Source organism: Stylophora pistillata, chromosome 14, assembly GCF_964205215.1.
Source record: "Stylophora pistillata chromosome 14, jaStyPist1.2, whole genome shotgun sequence".
In the NCBI taxonomy this organism is placed as follows: Eukaryota; Metazoa; Cnidaria; class Anthozoa; order Scleractinia; family Pocilloporidae; genus Stylophora; species Stylophora pistillata.
In genome coordinates, this window is record NC_142532.1 from 5984739 (window position 1) to 5992738 (window position 8000).

Below are 8000 nucleotides of genomic sequence, written 5' to 3' on the forward strand. Positions count from 1 at the left end.
AGTAAAATAGGGTAAAAATTCCATCAAAACGGCTCCAAGACATCTGTATATGTTTACAAAACTAGAAATAGTTTTTTATTCTTCAGTTGTAGAAATCTAGAATTCAGGGAAAATTCATAGAAACTGCAATGTTTACAAATACCGGAAGTCACGCATCATACTGACCCGTGATTGGCTTATTTACCGTTTAGTCGCAGGGACTGGTCGCACAAACAGTTCACACGAAGGGACAAACATTTGTTTCATGCGACAAGTCCCTGCGACTGGTCGCACGAATTCAAACCAGTTTGAATTCGTGCGACCAGTCGCAGGGACCAAATTTTGGTCCCTGCGACCACAGAAATGTGAAGTTCACACGAAGGGACTTGTCGCATGAAACTAGTCGCTGGGACTAGTCGCAGGGACTAGTCTCCTCGTGTGTGCCGACCTTTAAGGGTTTACAACGTCAACTGAGCCAAAGTATTTGTTTTGTTACAATCAGATGACTCGGACTTTGTTCTGCTTTCTTGGAAATCCAGATTAACAAATACATTCAAGTAATTGGGTCGGGTTTCTCCCTAAAGTCTAGTTCGTTCCGCTTGGAAGATGGAGTCCCTTATGTTAACCACGAATGGGTCTACTTTCTGTCAAAGTTCCGTCCAGAGACCCAGGAAAGTGGGAGCCTCGGGTGATTTAACGCTCGCGATCCAAAGAAGTCGCGGTCGCTGAGGCACGCATGCTTCAAGTTCGACTATTGCTCTCAAAAAATGGCCAGACAGACTAACTTTCTTCTTGGATCGAGATTAAAACTTTAAACGAACGACATCAAACGGATTGCCACACCATGATGACCACTTCAGACAAACGCGACATTCATTCAAACGCTACAAAAATATAGGCAATTTTTTGGTCAGAAGTTCTTTTCAGACTAATGACCAACCAGGCACTTTTAAATGCGCTCGTGCACGATGCAAAACGTGTCGTTTCATTCACAACACTGATAAAATATCGGGACCTAAACGATCCATTAAGATCACCGATCACTTCACGTGTACCTCCGCCAATGTAATCTATTGCATAACTTGCACTTATTGCAAAAAGATATACATCGGTGAAACAGGCAGAAGACTAGGTGACCGATTCCGAGAACACCTTCGAGACGTGGAAAGGAATGACAAGGACACATCGAAACCAGTCGCCAGACATTTTAATTTACCTAATCATTCTAAGCAACACATGGCAATCTACGGTCATTCCTTACACTTAGGTAGAACGGAAAGCCGTAAAAATCTTGAACAAAAGCTCATCTTTCAAACCGGCAGTCTAAATCCCTCAGGGATCAACGAACGCTTTTCATTCCACTAATTTATTCTTGTTTTTTTCGTTGCCATGTTCCCACCAATAACGTAGCTCCATTTTCTGCCTTTAAAAGCACACACAACCCACAATTCCTCTATTCGCTCCGACGAAGGGCTAACGCTCGAAACGTCAGCTTTTGTAATCGTTACGGTGGCCTATTTACCATTTCAATTTTGTTGATATATCCAAATTATTCAGAAGATCAAGCCGACTGTACATGTCATGGATATTACAAGCAAGAAACCATTTCATCATCGGGATGTTCTTCTTTAGTATCTCTTTCCAGTTTGCTATGGGCGACTACTGCAATGGTGCGTGGGATCTCTGATGGCGCTCACTTGTTCAAGTAGCCTATGCACTATCGCATCCACTTTTTTCCATGCAGCTCAGCCGTTGGAACAGGGTGAAGTCTTCTTACTACAATTGGTGGCTGTACAAAAGGAACAGGAGCTGGAAGGATTGGCATCGGTTGAGAAGGTCATGAAGTTTGACCTCTGAGAATATTTGTTCCTGTGGTATTGGTTGGTAATATAAATTTGAAGGACACAGGATAGTTGACTTGTATCAATTCATGACATTGACACAGCCCATCGAGTCCCAACAAGAAGCAATGACAATGGCGGCCCGCGGCCAATCATTTGCCGATTTATTAGACGATTGTCAAAAGATGATGTCATGAATCATAAAAGAAATGCAAGTAAAGTTGCCCCATCTGCTGTTGGTTTACCTGACGGTGCCTCCCTTTCCGCTGTTAGAATTTTTGACCATTTAACGCCAAGGATGCAAAAGGTTTTATTTGAAGCTAAGAGGTTCAAGGAGCAGTTTCACTATCAATATTGCTGGTCGAAGGGATCGCTTGTTTATCTTCGTAAAGATACCACGTCTCGAGCCATCAAGATTAAGGATATCACGGACCTGCACCGATTAACGAATGGACGTGAAGGCTAAGTATTCATGTTGATGTAGAGTTGTTTGTCTGTTTTTAGATAATAAGTATGAGTGTTAGCGAGAAACGTGTTCGTTGTACAATTAAATCTACCCTAAGCGAACTTCCATACGCGAATGTTGATATTATTAGAGCTCATGGACAGTTTAATAACATTCTCAACAGTGACTTACCGACCAAGAAGTACTTAGACAAACTTCATAGTATTTATGATTTAGATTTGTTTCGCTTAAATACCGAATCAACATTAAATCCCGACAGAAACTTAAGCATGCAACAAATTAGATGTAAATATTTCTCACCCTATAGTTTTTCTATGTTTAAAGAGTCTTTGTTGGAATCAGATAGTCAATGCCCTTTCTCTATGCTTCATACTAACGTAAGAAGTTTGCGGAAAAACATTGATAATTTTCAAGTCCATCTTTTAGATGAACTTGACTACCAATTCAGTGTAATCGGTATTACAGAAACAAAAATTACAAATTCATCTGGTCTAGATTTCAATGCCTGCATACCAAACTATCAGTTTGAATATGTCCCAACACCTCTATCATGTGGAGGTGTTGGAATGTACATTAAAAATTGTTTGAAATATAAGGTTCTGGAGAGAACATCTAAAGACGCTTTTCAGGCTTTATGGATCGAAATTGAATTCCTAAAGAGTAAAAATATCGTTTGTGGAGTGATTTATAGGCAGCATAATGATCCGGAACAATTCCTCCAATATGTAGACTTTACTTTAGAAAAACTTAGCTCCTCTGATAAAGTTGTTTATCTTATGGGCGATTTCAATATTGATCTCCTCAAATCTGAAATTTCCGATTACTCCCAAAATTTTTTGTTATCTTTACAATGTTATTCGTTCTTCCCGGTAATTGATAAACCAACTAGAGTCTACAATAATTCTGCCACACTCATTGATAATATATTTCTGAATAGATTTGATCATAAAATTTCAGGTGGAAATATCGTGTCAGACATTAGTGATCACTACTCCCAATTTTGTTTTATCCACAGTCTTATACCAAAAAATTTTACTGCTAAAAATAAAATTCGCGATTATTCCAACTTCTCTGAAGAATGCTTTATTAATGATGTCTCGGATACTGATTGGGATAACTCAGTGACATATGGATCTGTAGACAAATGCTTTTCTTCCTTTTACAATAAATTTAACAAGCTCATTAATAAACACGCTCCTCTCAAAATTTTATCTAGGCGCAAGGCTAAACAATTTTCCAAACCGTGGATAACTAAGGGCCTACGTAAATCTATCAAAATAAAGAATAGACTTTTTTACTCAGGAGATAAATCAAAATATAAGCTGTATAGGAATAGAATTGTTAGTCTTTCTCGTCTCAGTAAAAGATTGTATTATGAAGCTTACTTCACTACAAATCTAAGAAATGTTAAAAAAACGTGGGAGGGGATTAATGAACTATTGAACAGACAGCGTAACAAAAAAACAGTATCAGCCCTCCAACGCTCTAACAACTCTGGAGTAACACAAAATCCGTCTGAAATAACCAATATCTTTAATCAGTACTTTGCGTCTATTGGACCGCGGCTTGCACGCAATATATCACCTTCCAGGATAAATTTCCAGGACTACCTTGTCGGCACTAATCACTTTAAGTCTTTCTTTTTTGATCCCGTCGTTCCATCCGAGGTGGACTTGGAAATCTTGGCTATACCCAGTAATAAAGTATATGGCCTATATTCTTGCCCGGTTCATCCTCTAAAATCTGGGCGCCATATCCTTTCTCCACTCTTAGCTGCCATGATGAATAAGTCTATCTCAACGGGTATTTATCCCCATCTTTTGAAGCATGCCAAAGTAATTCCTATCTACAAATCGGGAGACGAAACTGATCCATGTAATTACCGCCCAATTTCCCTCCTTTCTGTCTTCAATCGATTATTTGAGAAATTGATGGCTAAACGTCTTAAATCACATTGCGAAAAAAATGGTATCTTTTTTACTTCTCAATATGGATTTAGAGACAAGTGTTCAACCCAACATGCAATTTTAGATATCTTAAGCAAAATTCAAACTAATATTGATGCAAAGTTATTCTCTTGTGGTATTTTTATTGACCTAAAAAAGGCATTTGATACGGTGGATCACTCAATCTTACTGCACAAATTATATCATTATGGAGTCAGAGGAATAATTAATAACTGGTTCTCTTCGTACTTGTTGAACAGGAACCAGTCGACTCAAATTGGTTCAACCGTATCGAATATAGAAGAGATAGTTTGTGGTGTCCCTCAAGGGTCTGTACTTGGCCCCCTTCTCTTTTTGATTTATGTTAACGACATTTACCGTTGCTCCCAGATTTTTGAGTTTTACCTATTTGCTGACGATACTAACTTGCTTTATTCAAACAAAGATCTTAAGGATCTTGAAAAAGTTGTTAATGATGAACTCGCAAAAGTGGGTGACTGGTTGGACGCAAACAAACTTTCTCTTAACACTAGTAAATCTAACTTTGTTATTTTCCACCCTTACCAACGCAAATTGGACTACACAGTTCACTTGAAAATTTATAATAACGATCTTAAAAAAAGTGTATCTCTAGAACAAAAAACTTTTGTGAAATATCTAGGAATTCTGATAGATAATAACCTCTCTTGGAAGTATCATATTGATTATATCTCATCTAAAGTTAGTAAAGGAATTGGTATAATTGCCAGGTTAAGACATCTTGTCCCATTTGCCACACTTCTTAACATCTACCGCTCCTTAATTGAACCCTATATCTCTTATGGTCTTATTGCCTGGGGACAAGCTGCTAACACTCATTTAAATAAGGTTCTCATTTCACAAAAACGTGCTCTACGACTAATGTATTTTGCGGATAGCAAAACTCATAGTGCCCCGCTATTTGTTAACTCCAGAATCTTACCAATAACTATGCTCTATTCTCATTTGGTTTCCTCTTTGATGCATGACATTGATAATCACCGTGCCCCGTCTAATATTTCTATGCTCTTTCTCCACTCCGAGCAGGTTCATCACCATTTCACAAGATTCTCAGCAACGGCTAATCTATACGTTAAAGCGTCTAGAACTAACCAGCTTTTATTTTCTTTTGCTAGAATAGGTGTAAGATTGTGGAATAGCATCCCAAAAGAACTTCGTATTAAAAACAGAACCCCGTTTAAGCGTGAACTTAAAAATCGCCTGTTAAAACTTTTGGAAAATGAGGAGATGAATGTTGATATACGCTGCTCAGAAATTTGTAAATATCTCTTGATAAAGTAACTCTTCGTTTAAGTCTTGTTTCAATTGTATTATATATCTTGATAACTTTGCAATTGATTATTTAATTATTCAACGGACTTAATTTTATTTTATTTTATTTAACAATTGTATTTTTATTTAATGATTATCTTTGTTTAATTGTATCGGTATGTGATCATTAGCAGAGACAGCACTTGTTTTAGAAGGGTGGCCCGCCTAGAATAGCTTGCTAATTGCGGGTCACCTAGGACTGTGATAATATTGTTTTGCTAACAAATAAATAAATTGAATTGAAAAAAAATAAATTGAATTGAATTGACTTGTAGCAGAGATGGAAGCAATGGTATGGCTGGTTTGTCGCTTGATGTACCACTGACCTAGTGTTGCTTGGTTTATATCTGGCAGCTGAATCTGCCATGTCATGCATGCCATTGTTCATAACACATTCTTGTGTGCCTTGGTAGTCTTTACACAAAAGGGACCAATGGTTAGATGTTTTTGTCCTTGATCTCTCTGGCCCAGGATATAAATTACATGGTTCAGATATAACAGCCTCAGTGTACCTATTGCAATCTGTGCATTGGGCTAGCGCACTGTTGGAGACTAGAAAATATCTTAAGAAAGAGAAACAAATTCTATGTATAAGGGTTTGTAGTAATATTAACAACATAAAAGATTAAGTAGCTCACCTCTTAGTACCAACTAGTACAACATTGGTACTTCTTCTCTTTGTAGCTCTAAACTTTCCCATAGCCAGTGCAGTGCAGTGTCGTGGAACAAATTTTGTTGGCTGTTGGTCATATTCATGATGGCTTTTCTACAATCTAATGATTTAATTGGCTTGGTTATTGGACAAGGCCATATTTTCTTCTCTGATAGAAACCAGATGTTCTGCTGAAGCATGGACTTACTCATATCACTGAATGTTGCCAGACCCAGCAGAGTCCAGTAGACCAAAAAAACTTGGAATTACCAGTAGTTAAGATTTTACTTTCTGAATCCTTGAATATGACTTCTTAAAACTTACTTCTGTATCACATGGTAACTCACCTCCCACAGGCTCGGCAGAGTCTTCATCAGAAGCACTGGTTGTATCTGAATCTAATTGTAAATTCACATCTTGAGATAAAGATTCAGGGAAGACAGATTTTTGGGAAATGTGCACCTACCTATATCACTACTCGAAGGCATTGTAAATACCTGCTCTGCAAATGCAATTGTCTCATCTTCATCTTCATCAAATCCTTAACTGATTTGGTGTGGGTTGATATCTGAAAGAGCTTCTTCTCCCTGTGGTCTCCGATCTTCCTCTTCTAGGGTATTTTCCCTGAGAATCTCACCAGTTTGATTTATAAATAGATATATTTAATCAACACTTTTGCAGGCAAGGCTGAATTACAGTGTAGGTCAGAAAATTACACACACAATGTGACAAATGATATAAATAGCACTGTAACATTAGAGCAATTTTTCATGTATGAATAATATAAATACTCCTTAATAAATGATATTTCAACAACATGCACAACAATTTCATTACATTCAAAAAGTTATAATAAATATGCCCTCAAGGGTTCCCTTTCAGGGGAGAAATTTATTGGTACAGAAAGCTGCAAATCTATCTGTCCTAACACAGGACCTCTCTACACAGAGGCTATCCTCTGAGCGAATATTGTAACCACGAGGGACTACTTCCTCCATGAAGAGATACCCAACTTCTATCATTTCACCTGTGTGGATTCCAATATTCTGAACATTACTCTTGATTTTCTTACCGAGGACATCTTCACTTAGCTCATTCACAGTATGTATGAATAATCCTCTGTAGCGTTCTAGTCCTGATTCAGTACTTGACACTGCAGCAGAAGCACGATCAGCATTCCACCTCATCAGGCCATCTAACAAGTAAGCTTGAAAATTAATGCCATTTGCTGGGGTACCTAAAATAAACGAGAACAGTTTTACAGACTGTAGTATTTGGGATATGTTAAGTCTTTACACAGATATCATTCCTGTATGAATTTATTAATATGCAGGTGGAATGACTCTCAAAGATGTTGAACCTCTTGCACATCTATAAGTTGGAAGTTGGACATCATCTTTGGTCAAGACCCCTGATTTAGTATACAGTTGCACCCCCATTAGGGTCCTGGATGCATGGAGTATGGTGCTTTTGGTTGTCCCATATTTCCCATATGCAGTTTTTCTCAACAAAGGATAGATAGATAGCTTTATTAAAAAATCCATTCCAGCCAAAAGGCTAGATTACGTACTGTACAAATGTTTACTTAATACAAAATACACAAAGAATGAAAAACTAAATAAAAAAGGCTAAAAATACTATATATGTATATATATTAAAATTCATGAACGAAAGAGCAAAAATGCTATTGATATATATTATAATTAACAATTATTCCACGAGCACGCGTTGGATATGAGATGATAGATAGCCAACGAGGCGCGTAG